The sequence below is a fragment of the Phascolarctos cinereus genome, unplaced genomic scaffold (assembly GCF_003287225.1).
Source record: "Phascolarctos cinereus isolate Bilbo 61053 unplaced genomic scaffold, phaCin_HiC Scaffold_1;HRSCAF=81, whole genome shotgun sequence".
Lineage (NCBI taxonomy): Eukaryota > Metazoa > Chordata > Mammalia > Diprotodontia > Phascolarctidae > Phascolarctos > Phascolarctos cinereus.
Genome location: NW_027555514.1, coordinates 201,760,662 through 201,782,380, shown reverse-complemented (window position 1 = coordinate 201,782,380; position 21,719 = coordinate 201,760,662). Strand labels below are relative to the sequence as shown.

Sequence of the window (21,719 nt, the reverse complement as noted above, 5' to 3'; positions counted from 1 at the left end):
CTGATTATGGGTATAGTTCTTGTTTATTTTAGCCTACATTGGGTATTGACCACTGGTGCATTCAACTGATCTAATATAGTTACAAATGATAAAGAATTCTAGGGCTTTCTGTGAGAAGAAGCTTTCCTAGAGCTGGAGAGATATTAATCAATTGTTTCTATCTCCAATGAATCAATCAACAAGCATTTACTAAGTGCCTGTTATATGTCAGGCCAGGAACTGGGCTAGATGCTGAACACACACACACATACACACACACACACACACACACACACACACACACATACACACACACGCAATCTCTCAGACAGTTTGCATTTTATCCAGGGAGGCAATGTGATGTAGTGAAAAATGTACTGGACTTGAAATCTAGAAAGCCTTACATATGGACCAAGCTATTTCTGGCACTTACCACGTAACACATGCAAGTCACTTAACTTTCTTCAGTTCAGTTTCATCATTTGTAAAATAGAGAAACTATAAGAACTTTATAAAGAATTTTGGAAACCATAAAGAACTAGATAAAAGTTCATCATCATTATTCTTACTGAAATCCAGCTCAAATGCTACTTCCTATGAAAGCTTCCCCTGATTGCTGGGGGACACAATTTTTCCCTCCCCTCCTCTGCACTCTGATATTACTTATGTTTTTGCATTATTCATTTGGCACTTATCCAGCTGTAGGCTCATGGCAGATCTCAAAATTTTAGACCTGGAAGGAACTTTTTGAGAGATCTTCTAGTACAGGATCCTCAATTTAAAGATGAGAAAATTGAAAAATTATCACAGGTAGATAAGTAGTAGTGAGGTATATAACCCACATTATTTTATTCTTACTTAGTGTTCTTTCTGCTACACAAGTTATTTCTCTTCTAAAACACTGATTTTTCCCTATAAAACAGCTTATTATCAGTCTCACCTTTCTACTCATCACATGATCTAGATCTCCTCAATCCACATTCAGATTATTGCAATATCCTAACTTCACTCTGTTTTCATTTTCTCCCTAACTCTAATACTGCTGCCAGATATATCTATCTAACATCTACCTCATAGGGTTGCTGTGAGGATAAAATGAGGTAATATAATTAATTAAAATACAAACCATAAAATACGATATAAATGTGAGTAGTTACAATGATGATGATGATGGTGGTGGTGGTGGTGGATAGATGGTGGTGATGATGATGATGATGATAATGATGACAGGCCATTACTAGACAATGAAACTTTGGTCCGAATGGTAATTCTGGGTCTGATAGGTATTCAAAAAACAGGTAGTTTATAATATGGTTGATTCACATAAAATTAATTATGATTATGGCACATATATTTTTTCTATATTTAAGAAGATATAAACCATGTATAACTGCTGTTCAATATTCAACCATCCCATATTGTATCTAGTATAATTTTTGTGAAAGGAGAGCACAGCATAAATCATAGGATTATAGATTTAGGGCAGGAAGAGCTCTCAGAGGTTATCTAATAACTCCCTCATTTTATATTATGAGAAAACTGATGCCCAGAATAATTAAATGGCTTCATGGAATCAGAATTTGAAAGTGAAAGGGATCTCTGAAGCCATGTAATCCAGCCTCTACCAATAAGGAATCTCTACTATAAAATAACTAATAAGCAGTCATCTAGCCTAGACCTGAAGAACTTTCCCATACCATCCCCTCCAAAAAAAGGATAATGAATAGTTTGCCTTTTCTTCTTAAGACCAAGGCCACTGCAGGAGGGGAAGGGGGAATTGATATTTTCTTAACATTTTAAAATTTTTTCTTACACAATGTCAGAGATGTGACTTGAAGATGGACTAGCCCAGGTAGACTGATCTCAAAGTCCCAACACAGCCAAACCTCTCCCTGATGTATGACTTCCCCAAAGTCACACATAGTAAGTGGCAGAGTAAGAATTTGAACCCAGGTGTCAGAACCAAATGCAGTGCTCTTGCAATCTCTAATAAGAGATAATAAGTCCTATCCTTGATCTTATGGAGCTCAAGGAAGAACACAGACATGAAATAATTACAAACTTTTCAAAATATCATAAGAACAATGGCCTTTAGGATTAAGGAATGCTCTGAATTCTGTAAGTAGGGTCTAGTGTCTATGTTTTTAAATCAATCAACAATTATTTATTGTGCACATATTGTGTGCAACTCATTGTCTTAGGTATTATAGGTATACAAGTGTAAAGCCTCATCTCTACCCTCACATCAAAGGACCAGGATGGGGAAAGAATTTCATGAGTAAAAAAGCACAGAAATGAGTTCAAATAAATTGGACCATGAGACTTTGGAATGAGGAAGCTGGAAAGGCGTTGGGAGGGAGGAAAAGGGGATGAAGCTGATGACTAATTGATAAGGACTATAAATACTAAGATTAGGGTTTAGATTTTGCAAGATGGGCAAAGGAAAGTGGTTCATATAATACCCAGAATAAGGAAATGGTGCAGTTTTTTAAAAAGATTTTCAGATTATTTTGGCAATTTGTACAGGATGGATTGAAACGGACAAGAAATTTGATACAGGAAGAAAATCTAGGAAATTTGATCTCCATATCCTTTTCTATACTGCAAAACTTTAGGAGTAAGACAACAGAAATAAAAACTTGTTAAAGAACTTGTTTCAAAGAGCATTAACCTATTCTTATCAGCTACACTTTACAAAGATTCCTAACATTTTTGCTCATTTGACAAGTGAGATTTGTGTCACCTTAATTTTCTACACTATACAGTATGTCAAAGGGAAAAACAGGATTGGAATGCTGAGATGAACTCCAAGCCCAGGTTCATTACTTGCATTACACAGCAGAAAATTTACTTGAAAAGGTATCGCATGAAAAAAGTAACAAAAGTGATCAGAAAAAAAAAGGTTCTAAAGACATCATTATTATTTGTTGAGTTTTTCAAGCAATTACAGAACATGATTCTTTCAAGAATGTGTCTTACATCTGTCCTCTGGTAGTGTAGTGAAAATAGCACTGGATTTGGAGTCCGAAGACATGAGTTGTTATCCTGACTCTGACTTATACTCTGACTTTATGTTGGTCACTGTGCCTCCCTGAACCCCAGTAACAATAAATAAGGGAAGTGATCTAAAATGTACCTAAGGTACACTCCAACTGAATTCTGTGACCTGTTTCCCAGTGCCTCTACCATTTATTCAGGTCCTCAGGTCACTGCTTATCTTACTGCAATAGCCTGTTAACATTCTCTACATTACCAATCCTGGCAGAAAAATCTTCCTGGGGGACAGATCTGATCATATAACTGTTTGGCTAAAAAACCTTAAATGGCTCACTATTGCTTTATAAGATAAATTCCTAACTTCATAGCATGTAATCTAAAGACTTTCCCAACACAGCACCATCTTATTCTTCCAGGTTTATCTCCCTTTACTCAACTCCCACTCACTGTCCTCCCAAAACATATTATCCATTCCTACCTCCCAGTTTTTGTTTACACTGGCCCCCTCTACCTAAAACATCTTCCTTCCTCTCCCAACTCCTACTGAAATCTTGCCTATTCTTCAAATGCTAACTCTGTCTGCTATGAAGTCTAGTCTTTTTATTATAAAATTAATAAAGTAACAAAATATTTTCTATTTATAAAAAGAAAAAAGATTGTATATGAAGCTATAAATCTTTATTATGCACAGATTATTTTTCAAGGATATATTAAATTTAATGGTAGTACAATTACTTTCTCCACTTGTCTATCTTCTTTTCTGGAATTAAATTCTCCTACCTACTTACCTTCTTCCCAAAATTCTCTCTCCTCCACACCTAAAAAGCCCTCCTTTATAAAAAAGCATAATCATGCAAAACAAACTCACATGTCTCATTCCACACCTCTAATCCATTAGCATCTGCAAAGTATGGGAGGAATGCATTTTTCTAGTCATGATTGGAAGAAAAACCACTTTAAAGACTTAAGAAATCTGATCAAATACCATGAAGAACCTTGATTTCAGTGGACCCAAGATAAAGTGTGCTTCCCACCTCCTGATAGAGATGATTGAACTCAAGGTGAAGAATTATGTGTATGTGTGTGTTTATGTATAAACACAGACACAGGTACACACATATATATCAAAATTATGTGCATGTACTACACTGAGTTCAATAGTTACAAATACCTATATATAAACATTTATGTATGTATAAACACAAAAATATACATATATGTATATATCTGGACATAAGTCAATGTGGGAATTTGTTTTGTCTACGTATTTGTTACAAGGGTTTTTTTATTCCATTTTTTCTAATTAAGGGGGAAAAGTAAAAGCAAGAAAATAACCGTGTACATTTTTAAATTTAATTAATAACAAATAATTTTAATTATATAATAATTTGATTATATTAATTACATGTTAATTATTATAATTATATTATTTAATCATATAATTATATTATATGATAAGCATATAGTTATAATATATGATTAATTATATATTTATTAATTAATGTAATAAAGTGATGGTTATTTAATTAATAATAAATAATAATTAAAATTATTTGGTTTTTTAAAACATTATTATTGTCACTGTATAAATTATTATACAAGTTCTGCTCACTTCACTCTGCACCAAGTTTTCCAAGGTTTCTCTAAATCTACTCCTTTAGCTGTTTTCAGAGCAAAAATTTTGTAATATTCATCAACAGAAGTTAATGACTCCATTAAACAAGAAATATTAAAACAGTCAAAAAACTAAAAAAAAAAATAGAAAAATATCAAAACTATTTCATTTTCAAAACAAGTAACCTGAAAAAGAGGTCAAGGAGAGATAATTTTAGAAACCATCCAACTACCTAAACGCTATGAAAAAGAGGGGGCACAGATATCATATTTCAAGGAATCATTAATGAAAACTGCTTAAATCTACTAGAATCAGAAGGAAAATTTAAAATAGAAAGAACACACTAGTCACCTCCTGAAAGAACTTCAAAAATTAAAATTCCCAAGAAGATCGTAGCCAAAATCTCAAAGAAAAATAATGAAAGCATACATAAAGAGGTCAAGTACACAGAAGCCACATTTATAATCACACAATACCTGGCTAATAATTAAGAATAACTTACTCAGCAAAACTGTAATCCTCCATAAGAAAGAACACTAAATTTTGAGTCAGAGAGCCAGTGTTGGAATATTGGCACTGCCATTTAATAACCAACCTTGGGCAAGTCACTTTATCTTTCTGGGATGACAGCTTCCTCATCTGTAAAATGAGGGGGTTTGACTCAATGACCTCTACAATCCCTTACAACTCTATATCTATGATCCTTTGATTTAACATTGATCTTGTAAAAGTACTTTTCGATTTGTATTTGTTTCTATAACTAGACGTGCATATGTATAAAAAGCACCCTCTTAACTTCATATTAAGCAAAATTGTGAAACATATAATGTAGATCATAAACTTTAATGTTATTTTTTCTTATAAATGAGTATTGGTTTTAAAACTGAGGGTTTTTTCTGGTTTATTTCAATCACTGCTTTTGTTTGTTGATTACTTCTGCACTTTGTTCTTCTAGTCAAAGATTTCAGCTGCTAATAAAAGGTAAGCAAGAAAGGTCAAGTTATGACTTCTTCAAAACTAATGCTAGTTCAGCAAGATAAGTGGAAAATGAATGAAGAACAGTTAGATTTGCAGAGGGAATTATTTCCCTTTAGTGAGAATGCTCAGAAAGAACTGATTGTTCATCAACCAGCTACAGTGGAGGAAAGAACACCTTCCAGTTGCACCAGGCCCTCTTGAGTACCATTGTTTCCTCAGCATTCATTTAGTTCGTTATACTCTGCAAAATCTGAATCTGGAGGGATCCAAGACCTCTTTGCAAGGAAATGTGAGCCTGAATGTTCCTCAGGCATTTCTTCAACCCAAATATTTCAGGAAAAGGTTTTGGCTCCTTCAGAGCACATTCTACCTCAGCAGCATAATCAGATGGCAATCCAAGAACCATTAAATGTACAGAGGGATGCCTTTCGCTTTAGTGAGAGAACTCAGGAAGAGCTGTTGGTACAATCTAAGATACTTTAGAGGAAAGACTATCCCCTAACCAGACTGACTTTTCTTTCCTGCCACTAATACCACAGCATTCATTTACTTCACTACCTTCTACTGACTCTGGAGGCATCCAGATAGCTAGTTCACATCCTGTAACCCCTAATATCCAAATATTTCAGGAAAAGCTTTTGGCTTCTTCAGAGCACATTCTCCCTCCGCAGGATGATTTGAACCTTCACCAAGAACAATTGGCTATAGAGAGGAATGCCCTTCAGTTTAGTGAGAGAACCCAGCAACAGAAAACATTGAATGAAAGATTATTTTCTGGTCAGACTGACTCCTCTTTTGTGCCATCATTAGCTGAGCATGCATCTAGTTCATCACTTTCTCATTCTGAAGAAATCCAAAGCCCTCTTACAGACAACAGTGACAGCACACATCCTTCAAGTTATCCCACAATCCTGGTATTTCAGGATAGGGTTTCAACTTCAGGTGACAGCCAATATCAGCAAGATAATTTGAAAGCAATGCAAGAAGAGTGGAATATACAGAGGGAAGCCCCTCACTTTGGCCAGAGATCCCCGTTACGGTATCTTGCCTACAAATTTGCTGCAGTGGAGGAAAGGACATCTAGTCAAACTGATTCCTCTCTTTTTCTACCACTGTTCCCTCTTCATTCAGTTAGTTTAGTTTATTGCCTTCAGCTGAAGCTGAGTCTAATTCTGACTCTGGAGGATTACAAGACGCTTTTTAACCAATGGAGAAAACACATTTCCCTCAAGCCAGTCTTCAATCCACACATTTCAGGATAAGCTTTTGGCTTCAAAACATTTTTCAGCTGCTGACGACAATTTGAAAGAGCTCCAGAAACAACTTAACATACAAAAGGGATTTTTTGAGGAGAGACATGTGTGGGACAAGTGAAAGTTTCTCATGTGAAATGTAAGCTATGCTCCAAAATGTAGTGAGGGAGGCTTCAGCATGAGCTGGGCCTAAGTTTCACTTTCGCTTTTGGGGAATGGGGGCTGTGCACCAGCTGCCCACCCCCTCCCTTGTTTTGTAACCACCCTCTCTTTTGTTTTGCACCTTAACTTTACCAAATAAGGCAATCCTCTAGCTCCCAAGCTGTGTTTTGAGTAAAATGTATCTCTTGGGTTCTAAATATAGACTGTGAGGTCTCTTGCCTCAGCCAATGAGGATAAAGAGATTGAGACAAACAAGTGGGAAGGGAGGCTTTTTGGAGTGGTTTGCCTAAGACTATATAACTGCTTGCTGCTGTCTGTGTTGGGCCGCACTACTCCAGTCCACCCTGGGTAGGTGACACCCAACTCTCACGCCAGATTTGCTAGAATAAAACTTCTGTTTTCTACCTGGAGAAACCTCTGAGTTTTTATCTGAGTAAGTGGTCTTAAAATCCCACTCAGAAAGCCCAAGAAGAATGGCTTCTCCAAAGACAGGCTGGGCTGAAACAACAGGTACAAAAGCATGAGGAGACATTAAAGGATTCACTTTATGATATCCAGGCAAATAAGTCCACACCCCAAAATGTGAAAGAAACACAAAAGACAATGCAATTCACACAGTTATCTCTGTCACAACATGTAAAAAGAAATCATCCGGAAGAACTTAGTCATGCAGATAAGAGTAAATGTGATGATGGTGAATTGTTTTCAGAAAACATCAATCCAGATGAGCATACTGGTCAGCTGCAAAACAGAGAACTAAGGCAGAGACATACAAAACCACTTGTAGCAAAAATCAGATCAGGACTAGATTTAAACCAGCATGAACTTAGTGCTATTCAAGAAGTGGAATTACCAAAAAGGGGCAGAGCTTCTATTAAAGAAAAGAATGTTATAGAGAGGCTGCTTCCAAATCAACTTCAAGTGACTTGGATTCTAGCAACTATGAAGAAACTATTGATCGAGACAGAGATCCTGACAGGATTTCAGTAAACGAATACCTGAGTTTGGAGGATAGATTACAAGATAGTAATCAGGCTAGCAGCCAGCAGCCCACAAAGCCAGTTCATACAGGTAGCAATGATGGCCAGGCCAAGGATGTTGTAACTGAGAATCACGGGTTACTCAGTTATGCTGCTGATTTGACACAGAAAGTACCTGTATATCCTGGTTCAGTTTTTAAGCCAAAAAGATAGTGTCATCTGTACCACGGCCCACTAATGATCTTGTTTCCCAGTCTCATGCACAAGAGCTACAAGATGACCAATCATCTTCATTAACAGTGTCTACTGGGAGCTTCTTAAGTAATGACAAGACTCATTTAAACCTTGCAAATTCAGAATTGGAACAAACTTTTCTGCATTTACATCATCAGCTCTTTCATACTCTGGAACCAAGGCCTGACTTGGATTTCTTATCATCTCTTTCTCAGTCTGGACTTTCTCGAGACTTGAGCAAGACCACATACCCTTCAACCCCTGAAAGCCAAGATGCATCCAAGTCTCATGAAAGCACAGCCTCCACCACAGCTGTGAGAACCAGCATTCATTCCTCTCTTGAGGTAAACTTTCATTCTGCTATGAATAGAACAGGTGTCACTCTTAATTCCTCCAAAACTGAAGATTTTCCTAAGGAAAAAATTATTTTGACAGTAGCCATTCTACTGATTTACTAAGCATTGAAGCTGAAGGACCTTCACAAAACTTTAAAAAAGAAATATTTCCTCTTAGAAAGCAGTATGAGGAGCTTCTAATACAGAAGAGAAGTGCTGATTTCTCTCCATTGGGGTGGTTCTGCAGAGCCCAACTTTTAGTCCCTCTGATGATCTGTATGTGTTTGATAGAATGAGGGTGCCAAATAGCAGACCTTATGATTCTTCTTCAAGCAAGAGTTCAACAAAAGACCAAGTGCAATCCAGAAAGGAGGATTTGGGTTTTGAAGAATTATCTGATGAAATGAGGAGTCAAACAGAAGTTATTGCAGGTGCTCAGATTTCTTCATCTGAAAACTGACTGTTCATATCCTTTAATCATTTATCAACTGGTGAATGACTTGTATTTTTATAAATTTGATTCAGTTCTCTATATTTTTGAGAAATGAGGCCTTTATCAGATATACTTGCTGCAGAATTCTTCCCCAGTTTTCTGCTTTCCTTTTAATTCTGACCGCATTGGTATTGTCTGGGCAAAACCTTTTTAATTTTATATAAATAAAACTATCTATTTTATATTTTGTAATACCCTCTATAGTTTCTTTGGTCCTAAAGTTTTCCCTTATCCATAGATCTGACACATAAACTTTCTAACTTGTTTGTGCTACCACCTTTTAGGTATAAATTGTGGACCAATTCTCACCTTATCTTGTTATATGGTATAAGATATTGGTCTATGCCTGGTTTCTACCATACTGTTTTCCAGTTTTACCAGCAATTTTTGTCAAATAATGAATTGTTCCAAAAGTTTGGATTTTTGGGTTTGTCACATACCATATTACTATGGTCGTTTACTATAATATAATTTGTGCCTAATCTATTCCACTGATCCACAACTCTATTTCTTAGCAAGTACCAGATTGTTGTAATAATTAACATTTTATTATACAGTTTTAGTTTGGGAACAACTAGAACACTTTTACATTTTTTCTTTGATTCTCTTGATATACTTGAACCTTTTGTTTTTCCAGAAGAATTTTATTATTTTTTTCTGCTCTATAAAGTAATTTTTGATAGCTTAAGTGGTATGAGACAGAATAAATAGATTAATTTAGGTGGAATTGTCATTTTTATTATACTGGCTCATCTTACCCATGAGCAATAATAATTTTTCCAATTGTTAGATCTGATTTTATTTGTGTGAAAAGTGTTTTGTAGCTACATTCATATAGCTCTTGGGTTTGTCTTGGTAGGTAGACTCCCAAGTATTTTATAGTATCTACAGTTATTTTAAATGGAATTTCTCTTTTCATCTTTTGTTGCTATACTTTGTTGGTTTTATATCTAGAGAAATGATAATGATTTATGTGAGTTTATTTTGTATCCTGCAATTTTGCTAATTTGTTGACTATTTCAAATAGTTTTTAGCTGATTGTCTAGGATTCTCAAAGCATACTATGATATCATCTGCAAAGAGTGATAGCTTTGTTTCCTCATTACCTATTTTTAATTCCTTTAATTTCTTTCTCTTCTCTTATTGCTATAGCTAACATTTCTAGTACAATATTGAATAATAGAGGTGATAATGAGCATCCTTGTTTCCCTGCTTGTATTGGGAAGGCTTCTAGCTAGCTTATCCCCATTACAGATAATGCTTGCTGATGGTTTTAGATAAATATTACTTATCATTTTAAGGCAAACTCCATTTATTCCTATCCTCTGTGTTTTTAATAGGAATGGATGATGTACTTTGTTAAAGGCTTTTCCTGTATCCATTGAGACAATCATGATTTTGTTTTTGTTATTGATATGGTCAGTTATGTCGACAGTTTTTCTAATACTGAATCAGTCCTGCATTCCTGGTATAAATCCCACCTGATCATAGTGTATGATCCCTGTGATAAATTGCTATAATCTCTTTGCTAGTATTTCATTTAAAATTTTTGCATCAATATTCATTAGTGAAATTGGTCTATAATTTTCTTTCTCTGTTTTGGCTCTTCCTGGTTTAGGTATCAGCACTATATTTGTGTCATAAAAGAAATTTTGTAGGATTCCTCCTTTGCCTATTTCCCCAAATAGTTTATATAGTATTGGGATTAATTTGCTCTTTAAATGTTTGGTAGGGAAAAAAATATTTTTTTAAATGTTTGGTAGATTTGACTTGTGAATTCATCTGGCCCTGGGGATTTTTTCTTAGGATTATTCATTGATGGCTTATTCAATTTCTTTTTCTAAGATTGGGTTATTTAAATATTCTATTTCTTGTTCTGTTATTCTGGGTAATTTATATTTTTGTAGATATTCATCCATTTCATTTAGATTGTCAAATTTATAGGCAAATAATTGGGTAAAATAGCTAACAATTGTCTTAATTTCTTCTTCATTGGTGGTGAATTCACTCTTCATTTTTGATACTAGAAATTTTGTTTTCTTCTTTCCTTTTTTAAATTAAATTAATCTATGGTTTATCTGTTTTATGGGTTTTTTCATAAAACTAGATTCTAATTTTTTTTTATTAATCAATGGTTTTCTTACTTTCAATTTTATTCATCTCTCCTTTGATTTTCAGGATTTCCAATTTAGTGTTTAAGTGGGGATTTTTTAATTTGTTCTTTTTGTAGTTTTTTTGATCTACTCTCTCTACTTTATTGATGTAAGCAATTAGAGATATAAATTTTCCCCAAAGCATCACTTTGGCTCCATCCCATAAATTCTGCTATGTTGTCTCATTGTTGTCATCGCTTGTCTCTATAATTTGTTCTTTAACCCACTTATTTTTTAGGATTATCTTATTTGGTTTCCAATTAATTTTTAATCTTTCTTTCCACTGTTCATTATTAAATGTAGTTTTTATTGCAGTATGATCTGAAAAGGATGCATTTACTATTTCTGCTTTTCTGTATTTGGTTGTGAGGTTTTTATGTCATGGTCAATGACATAAAATGACATACATGGTCAATTTTTGTGTAAGTACTGCTGAGAAAAAGACATATTCCTTTCTATTCCCATTCAATTTTCTTCAGAGAGCTATTATACCTAGCTTTTTTTAGAATCTTATTCACCTCCTTAACTTCTTTATTATTTTTTAGTTGGATTTATCTAGTTCTGAGAAGGGAAAAGTGAGGTCCCCCACTAATATAGTTCTATTGTCTATTTCTTCCTTTAACTCATTCAACTCACCTTCAAAAATATAGATGCTATATGATTTGGTGCACATATGTTTAGTATTGACATTACTTCATTGTGTGTGGTACCTTTCAGCAAGATATAGTTTCCTTCTTTTTCTCTTTTAATTATATCTAGTTTTGCTTTTGCTTTGCCTGAGATCTTTTTTTGCTATCGTTGTTTTCCTTGCTCCAGCTAAAACACAATAAATTCTCCTCCAGTCCCTTACCTTTCCTTTATGTGTCTCTCTCTGCTTCAGGTGTGCTTCTTATAAACAACACATTGTATGATTCTGGTTTTTAATCCATTTTGCTATCTACTTCCATTTAATGGGTGAATTCATCCCATTCACATTCACAGTTACTATAACAGCGTACTTCCCTCCATGCTATTTTTCCTTTGTTTATCCCTCTCCCTCTTACTTTCACCCTTTCCCTCCCTTTTTACCAGTTCCCCTCCCCTTTCTATTATCCCCATCCCTTTTTACTTCCTTATAGCGTAAGACAGATTTCTGTATCCAACTGAGTGTTTATGTAATTCCCTCTCTGAACTAATTCTGTGGAGAGTTAAGGTTTAGACTTTGTCTGCCACACCCTCCCATATTCCCCTCCATTATAATAGCTCTTTTATGTGAGATAATTTATGCCATTCTATCTCACCCCCTTCCTCCTCTTTCCAGTGCAATCTTCTTTTTCACTCCATTATTTTGTTTTCTGGGGGTATCATCCTGTCAAAGTCACCTTATATCCACACTCTCTGTCTACGTATACTCCTTCTAAGTGCCCTTATAGTAATAAAGTTCTTAAGAGTTATAAATATTATCTTGCCATACAGAAATATAAAATAGTTTAACCTTAATGAATCTCTAATGTTTTTTCTAATTTCTTTTTTGCCCTTTTATGTTTCCCTTGAGTCTTGTATTTAAAGGTCAAATTTTTTTATTCAGCTCTGGTCTTTTAATTAGGAATGCTTTCATTAAATATCCTTTTTTTTTCCCTGAAAGATTCTATTCAGTTTTGCTGGGTAGGTGACTCTTGGTTGCAATCCTAACTCCTTTGCCTTTCAGACTATCATATTCCAAGCCCCTTAATGTGATTTCCAAGATTCTTTAATGTGTAATCTGCCAAATCCTGTGTAATACTAATTGTACCTCCACAATGTCTGAATTGCTTCTTTTTGGCTGCTTATAGTACTTTCTCCTTGATCTTTGAGCTCTGGAATTTGGCTATGATGTTCCTGTGAGTTTTCATTTTGTGATCTCTTTCAATTTCTATTTTGCCTTCTGGTTCTAGTATATCAGGGTAGTTTTCCTTGATAATTTTTTAAAAGATATTGTCCATGCTTTTTTTTTTTTCAATCATGGCTTTCTGGGAGTGCAATAACAAATTATTTCTCCTGAATCTATTTTCTAGGTCAGTTGTTTTTCCAATGACAAATTTCACCTTTTCTTTTTTTTATTTTACATTTTATTTTGTTTCATTGTATCTTGATGTCTCATAGCTTCTACTTGCTCAATTCTAGTTCTGTTTTTTTTTTGTTTTTTGCTTTTAGGCAATTGGGGTTAAGTGACTTGCCCAGGGTCACACAGCTAGTAAGTGTCAAGTGTTTGATCTGAGGTCAGATTTGAACTCAGGTCCTTCTGACTTCAGGGCTGGTGCTCTAACCACTGCGCCACCTAGCTGCCCCTCAATTCTAGTTTTTAAGAAATTATTTTCTTCAATGAGTTTTAGTACTTCTTTTCCATTTTATCAATTCTATTTTTTAGGGAAGTATTTTCTTCAGTCAATTTTTGTATATCTTTTTCTATGCTCTTGATTCTTTTTTTCATGATCCTCTTGCATTACTCTCATTTCCCAATTTTTCTTCTATTTATCTAATTTGCTTTTTAAAATTCTTTTTACTCTCTTTCAGGAGTTCTTTTGTTGTCTTGTTCTATGTTTATGCCTTGATCCTCCCTGTCACCATAGTAACTTTCTATAGTCAAGTTCTTTTTTGGTTTTTGTTCATTTTTTCTACACAATTTATGACAGCGATTTTATGGGAGAGTTGGGCTGTGGTTCTGCACTGTCCCAAATTTTGAGTATTGGGGCTCAGGGCCTCACTGCTTGCTTGCGCTGAAGCGTAAGCTTCCCTTCTGGCTTGTATGGGGGAGTGTGGGGGGATAGGGCTTCCCTGTTGCCCCCCCACCTCCGGGTATGGGGTTTCATTGCTAGTCTTCTGCTTTTCTGTATCTGGCTGTGAGGTTTTCAGTTCCTAATACATGGTCAACTTTTGTGCAGGAACTGGGGTGGGGACCTTGCTGTGCAGCACAGACTGCTAGCTTGGGGTGGTGGGGAAGAGTGCTGGCTTGCTGGTAAACTGCCCCAGGCTTGAAGCCTTGCTGTAGGTCTCTTGCTGTGAGGCTAGCTGCTGCTCTTGGATATACTCCCCTCTTATCCCAATGATACAGACCTTTCCTGCTGTGCTGGTAAGCTGCTTCCCTGCTCCTAGATCAATTCTGAGGCTGTTTTCCAGTTGTTGGGAGGGAAATTTGGGAGGGCTCCAAGGAGTTCCTTCCTCACTCTGCAATCTTGACACCTTCCAGCCTACTTCTTGACTGTGGACTTTATGTTATGGGTTCTGAACACTTCTACAGGGGTATCTAGCCTAAGTTTCTGACCTCTTACATCTTCCTGCTGCCTTCATCACAGCTCGGGCTTAGGGCCTACAAGCTTTCAGTGCTGCCAAAGTGGAGTGAACCAGGCAGGATCTACTCACTGTCCTTCTGTTCCAAGTGCTACAAGTTTCTGATCCAGGTTTAGGTCTGGCTTGGGTTGGGAATTTCAGAAGACAATGTTGGCTGCTGGACTTAGCCTACTCGGAGACTCAGCAAGTTTAGATCAAACTAAACTACATGCTCCTCTTTGGTTTCAGACTCCTAAATTATTCCAGGGCAGGCTTCCATAATGGGCTTGAGGCTAAAACTGAATTGCTCTTCTCCTAGAATCAGAGGTACACAACTATGTTTTGTTTCTATAACTTGTTCTTTGTTCAGCTAGGGCCCATGCTTGCAACCACTCCTATCCACCCTGGATCTGTGACTCAGAACTGGAGAGTGAACAACAGAGCTGCCAATTAACAACTCCTTTTGCACTAGCACAGTGATCTCCTATGATCTCTTTCTCCCCCAGAGCTTCTTTCCCTAGTACAGGTATGGGAAATAAGAGAGTACTAAAGAAAGAGATGGCAAATCACACAGAGTAATGAGAGAAAGAGGTCATAAACTCCTTCTCCCGCACCCTACAGTTGCCAACATCAAGAATATTTGGCAGTATGCACAATTCATAGAATCTATTCCCAGAACCAGAATATAAAAAATGTAAAGCAGTCTTTTTTTTTTTTTGCTTTTAGGCAATTGGGGTTAAGTGACTTGCCCAGGGTCACACAGCTAGTAAGTGTCAAGTGTTTGGTCTGATGTTGGATTTGAACTCAGGTCCTCCTAACTTCAGGGCCGGTGCTCTATCTATCCACTGCGCCACCCAGCTGCCCCTAAAGCAGTCTCTGACATACCTTCATGTCCCATTATTGGGATAGGAACTATAAAATACAAGAGTATAATGATTAAAAAGCAACACCCCAAAACACTATTTTCTCTAACAGTATACAAGACATAGTCACATGTCACCCTATTGCCTTTCTCATCCTGTGGAATAACTTACAACTCCTTTCTTAGCTATTTAGATACGTCATAGTGACATGCTGAACATCGAATAATATTCACTAAGTTTCTCAACTGCTGCAACCAGAGCAGAATTGAATAAGCTTTCAATGAGAAAAGAGAATAAAGGTTTTTGGAAGACCAAGGAAAGACAAAGGAACAAGCAGGAACTAGTAAGGACTAGTAGAGATCTTAGGTATCATCTAGTCTCTTATCTAATAAGTGAGGAATTTGAAGGTAAGAAAGGTTAATGACACATATTTATGATGCTTGGCAAATCTTAAAGCACAATGTAAGTTCTATTATTATTATAATTGCTGCTACTGCTATTACTACTACTACTAGTACCACCACCATCACCACCACCACCATCACCACCACCCAATGTGGTGTATCCCTATCAGGGAGTATCCTATGGTAGATTGTACAGTGGATTTTTAATGAGGAGATCTAGACTCAAATCCTGGCACAGATATTTATCAGCTATGTGAGCAGAACAAACTATTTAACAGTTCTGAGCCTCAGTTTTCTTATCTTTAAAATAAAGTTAATAATATTTGCACTATCTACTTTCTGGGTAGACACCGTGAATAAAGCATTGGGCATGAAGTCAGGAAGACCTGAAGACATTTATTTACTATGTGATTCTGGGGAACTGTTAACTTGTCTAACTCAGTTTCTTCTTTGTAAAGCTCTTAGCACAGTGCCTGAAACAGTGTTCTATAAATTCTTGTTCTCTTTCTGTCTCCACTTCTCCTCCCACCCATTCTGTAAACCTTACAGCATTAAAGAATTGTAAAACAAATTCAGCAAATAATTTTATTAAGCATTTATGTGTAAGGCCTTATTCCAGGTTCTGACAATACAAAAGAAAATAATAAAAGTAGTTATTATTGTTCTTGGTTGACATACCTTGCCCTTCTCAATCACTGCTTGTAATAGGGGAAAGTAAGAACAGGAGGAAAGGAGAAAGGTTGAAGACGACTGTTATGAAGAGCTTCAAAAGCCAAACAGAGGATTTCATAGGTGATCCTGGAGATATTAAGAAGTCACTGGAGTTTAATAAATAAGGGATTGACATTTTTGGACCTGTGCTTTAGGAATATCACCTTGATAGCCAAGTGGAGAATGGCCTGGAGTGGGAAGACACTATTGCGAAAGTCAAGGCTTGAGGAGCTGAGGACCCATACCACGGTGGTGGCAATGTCAGAAGAGAAAAGAAAGTGAACATGAGAGATGTTGAGGAGGCTGAATTGACAAGACAGCAATAAGGGTGGTAGGCTAGTGGTGAGATAACTGTTGAAGATGATATGACATCTAGTTTTGAGCCTAGGTGACTGGGAGGATTGTGGAACTCTAGAGAATATAAGCAAAGTTAGGAATGGGAGAAGGTTTTGGGGGGGGGAATGATAAAGAGTTCTGTTTCAGAACTTTAATAACTAAAATGTATTGGTAAATGGTATAAAATAATGAATAAATAACCTTCAAACCATGTTAAGTATTTAAAATTGTAGCTGTTGTTCAGTTATTTCAGTTGTGTCCAACTCTTCATGACCCCATTTGGGGTTTTCTGAGTAAAGATACTGGAGTGGTTTGCTATTTCCTTCTCCAGCTCACTTTACAGATGAGGAACTGAGACAGATGGGGTTAAGTGACTTGCCCAGGGTCACATAGTTACTCTGAGGCCAAATCTGAAATCAGGAAGGTGAATCTTCCTGACTTCAGATCTAACACTCTATCCACTGCACCATCTAACAGCTTAGCTTGAAGTTGAGACCTGATTAAAAAAATTCATTAAGACATTATTCACAGAAAAACCAAGACAGCTAGGTGGCACAAAGTAAGGAGTGCTATACCTAGAGTAAGGAAGACCTGAATTCAAATTTCACCTCAGGTACTGACTAGCTATGTGACCTTGGGCAAAGCATTTTACTTTTGTCTGCCTCAGTTTTAACAAATGTAAAGTGGGAAAATAGCTTCCACCTCCCAGGGTTGTTTTGAGGATCAAATCAGATAGTATTTATGAAGTACTTAGCATATAGTATGCTAAGTACCTGGAATACAGTAGGTGCTACAGAAATGTTAGCTACTATCATTATCATTACTATTGTTATACCAAACTAAAATTCTCCTTTGAGCAAGAAGTATGTGAATAATAAATAATTTTAAAATAATGAATAAAGTAGTTTTTCACTATACAAAACTTCTCTTTGCATGCTCCATATTCTCAGGCATGCACCCTCAATGAGTCAGTAGCATGTCTTCCCTGACTCTGAAACTCATATAACAAAATGCCTCATTTTGACAGGAAATACTGTAATCAGCACATGTTTATAGTCATTGTCATAGAAAAGAAGCTACATTAGGTGTTTTCAAAAAATCAGCCATGAGGAAAATTGTTACATTTTTAGTTTCTTTCTGGGGGAAGTAGAAAGAGTAGGGCAAATTATGAGGGACTGCCTAATTATTGGTTTAACTGCCAAAGCACTTTCAGACTTCACTGAACTGGAATTTCTGGTGCATCTTTCCCTACACCATAATTATGCCCCCAAAATATCAATCAATTAGTATGCAAGAAGGGAAGAGCTTAAGAAATAGTATGAAGACATTAAGGAAACATTCCAGTTATACTTTACCTGAAAATTACACATAAACCAATATTGTAGAAATTAAAAATTTTTCCCATTTATTTGTTATAATTTTATAGATTCTTTATCTTCATTTTTAAAATTTTCAACCGGATCTCCTAACACTTCAAATTTATTTCTTTTCCCTTTCCCACATGAACACTAAGTCAAATGATCTGTTAAAAAAAAAAACAAAACTAGAATGCCCAAGGGAAGTGTCTGTTTAAAAAACAAACAAGTACATTCTCTACTAAAGTAAGAATCCTTTTATGATGCTAACATCTGGTGTTGGACTCCCCATTTGCAGGTTACCCATTTCCTTCTTCAACGTGTCCCCATTTTTACAGATGAAGAACTGAGGCAAATAAGGGGTAAGTGACTTGCCCAGAGTCATACACAGACAAGGGTCTGAGGCCAAATCTGAACTCAAGTCTTCCTAACTCCAGGCCCAGTGCTCTGATCTGTACAACCACCCTATGAAGTTTGAAATTCAGGTATTATTATTGCAATTTCACATATGAAGAAACTGTGGTTGAAAGTAATTTCTCTGAAGTCATACTTTAATACAATAAGTGAGTCTTACTTAAATCCATATTTCCTTAAACTAAATCCTGGGCTCTTTAGTTCATCTGGGCATATCTTGAATTCAACTCAAAACAGGAAAACTAACGATTCTAAAAAGTCTTAGTTTTTAAGTGTCTTAACTGTATTTTTTTAATTACTTAAAAAAAAGTCAGTTTGCTCATCTGTGAAATGAGAAAGCTGGATTAGAATCTCTAGATTTCCTTCCAAGTACAAATCCTACAACACTAAGATCAATCTTTATCCTAATATTTCAGAAGCCTATTTGAGAGGCCTGTCATTCATTAGCACATTATAATTCAATATTCAATACATCCGTGATCTTCTCAATGTGGCTGTTCCTCTCATCTGGTGAAGACTCAAACCTATCCATCCACATCTCATCCTTTTGTGATATTTATCTGTCTGCAGATTCTCCACAGAAGATCCATCCAATGGAAGTTTTCATAGAAAGTACTAAATGAAAATATCTTGAAAACATTTTGATGTCATTTAACAGGAATTAAGAAGACTAAGTGGCACAGTGGATAGAGTGCCAGCACTGGAGTTAGGAAGACTTATCTTCCAGAGATCAAATCTGCCCTCAAAAACTTAAACAACTGTGTGACCCTGGGTAAATCACTTTATCCTGTTTGCCTCAGTTTCCTCATCTGTAAAATGAACTAGAGAAGGAAATGGCAAATCACTCCAGTATGCTTGCCAAGAGAACCCCAAATAACATCACAAAGAGTTGGATACTATTGACAAGGAGACTAAAAAATTCAATTTTTTTTTCTTTTGGAAAATATACCTGCAAAAGGACATTCTTTCTGGAAAGATAAATTTGGTTTGTTAAAATAATGCACCAGATAAAAGGTCTTCCTGAAATTAAAAATTTTACCTGAAAGTTCTTCATCAACACCAACCCAATATTAGTATGAAAGGTTGGTAAAGAAATATACTTCATATCACTTTATCAACCTTACTAACACTTTTTTTGATAAAATTTGGTTGTCAAGTAATATAAGCTTAAAGATAGGGGAAACAAACTCCAATGACATCATATAATAGCATCAAAACAGAACTAATACTTCATACCTATTAAGATTAAACCTAGGTGACAGGATTCTGGGAAGAAAGCAGAGTAGATCACAAAATTCCAAGCTCTCAAGATTTTCCTCCACAAAAGAGATGTAAGAGTACCTCAAGGTGAATATTGAGCAGTAAAAATAAATATAAGCAGGGGCAGAACAGGGGTCCTCCTGGGATAATCAAAAAAGATTTAAAGAAAAGTCCCAGGGCTAGGTGCTAGGTACACTTAAGTTGCAGGAATTATTACCCCCAGGACAGTGAAGGGTGTTGGGCGTCTGAGCCAGGTAAGATGGAGAAAACCTCTGCTGACAAGGAAAGCCAGACCCAGTTGTGCTGCAGAGACATGGAGGGGACAAAAGGAACCAGCACATGCCCAGTGAGTGCAGAAGCTATGGGGCAGGGACCCCACTAGCTGTGGGCACTTTCAGGAGGCTAGAGGTCTTCTTTCCAGTTCCAGGCCAGAGGAGAGAACTCAAGGAGGGGAGAACCTCAATGAGGCCAGAGACACCATCCCCCATAGCACAGGACTAGAGGTGACTATAAAAATTAAGCTACTACAAATTAAAAAAAAAAAACTGCACAGGCAAAGGAGAAAGAACCCAACCATAAAGAGTTACTATTGGAATAGAGAAGACCAGGGTTTGTCTTCAGAGGAGGATACTGAAGCAAAGAAACCCTCTTCTACCCTAAAGAATAATGTCAAATGGTCACTGCTCAAAAAGAATTCATAGAAGAACTTTAAAAAGACTTTAAAACTCAAATGAGAGACTGAGGAAAAACTAAAAAAAAAAAAAAAGAACAATCCAAGATAAACAAGAAGATTATGAAAAGAAAGTCAACCCCAGTTAGAAAAAGAGATCCAGAATCTTAAGGAAGAAAACGACTCCTTGAAAATCAGAACTGGGCAAGGGGAAGCCAGTGAGCTTATAAGAAATCAAGAAATAATAAAACAAAATATAACAATGAAAATATAGAAGAGAATGTGAAATATCTCACAAGAAAAACAATTGATCTAGAGAACAGATCAAGAAGAGAAAACATAAGAATAATCGTACTACCTGAAAAGCAATGATCAAAAAAAGAATCTTGATACAATACAAGAAATGATTAAAGAAAATTGTCCTGAAGCATTAGAACAAGAGGAGAAAGTAGAAATAGAAAAAAAATCCACCAAACACCATCTGGAAGAGATCCTATGAGGAAAACCTATAGGAATATTATAGTCAAATTCTGAACCCCCCAGCTCAAGAATAAAATATTACAAGCAACAAGAAAAAAATAGTTTAAATATGGCAGTGCCACAGTTAGAATCACACAAGACCTAGCAGCACTGACATTAAAAGACCACAGGTCTTAGAACACTATATATCTAAGAGCAAAAGAGCTGGGGTTCTGGCTGAAAACAATCTTGGCTAAGCATAATCTTGCATGAAAAATAAAATGGACATTTAATGAACTGTCACACTTTGAAGATTTTGTTAAAAAAAAAAAACAACCTGAACTTAATAGAAGATTTGACATGTAAGAGCCGAGAGAAATGTAAGGTACATACCAAAGACTAATGAATTACAAGGGACTCAATAAGGACAGATTGTTTTGTCTTTTATGTATGTAAAATGTAAAATATATGTTTAAGATTGTTATTAGTAACTGGGTAGTAATAAGAAAGACTGTGGTAGACCTGAGTATGATATAACTTTAAAAGATAAAACCATTTAGGAACAGTTAAAAAGAGTAATCATTTTATATAAATGAGGTGCAAGAGGAAGAATTCACACAAATATAGGGGTAGCTAGGTGGTGCAGTGGATAGAGCACCAGCCCTTAAGTAAGGAGGACCTAAGTTCAAATCCGGCCTCACACCAAACACTTGACATTTACTAGCTGTGTGACCCTGGGCAAGTCACTTAACCCCAATTGCCTTTTAAAAAAAGAAAAAAGAA

At 36.0% G+C, this 21,719-nt stretch overlaps 1 protein-coding gene and 1 pseudogene across 1 annotated transcript in view; one reads left to right on the top strand and one right to left on the bottom strand.

Moving 5' to 3' along the window:
- Positions 1–21,719, bottom strand: part of KIF21A (kinesin family member 21A) — a 171,524-nt gene that overhangs the window by 144,837 nt on the left and 4,968 nt on the right.
- Positions 5,594–8,993, top strand: LOC144456918 (centrosomal protein of 295 kDa-like; annotated as a pseudogene).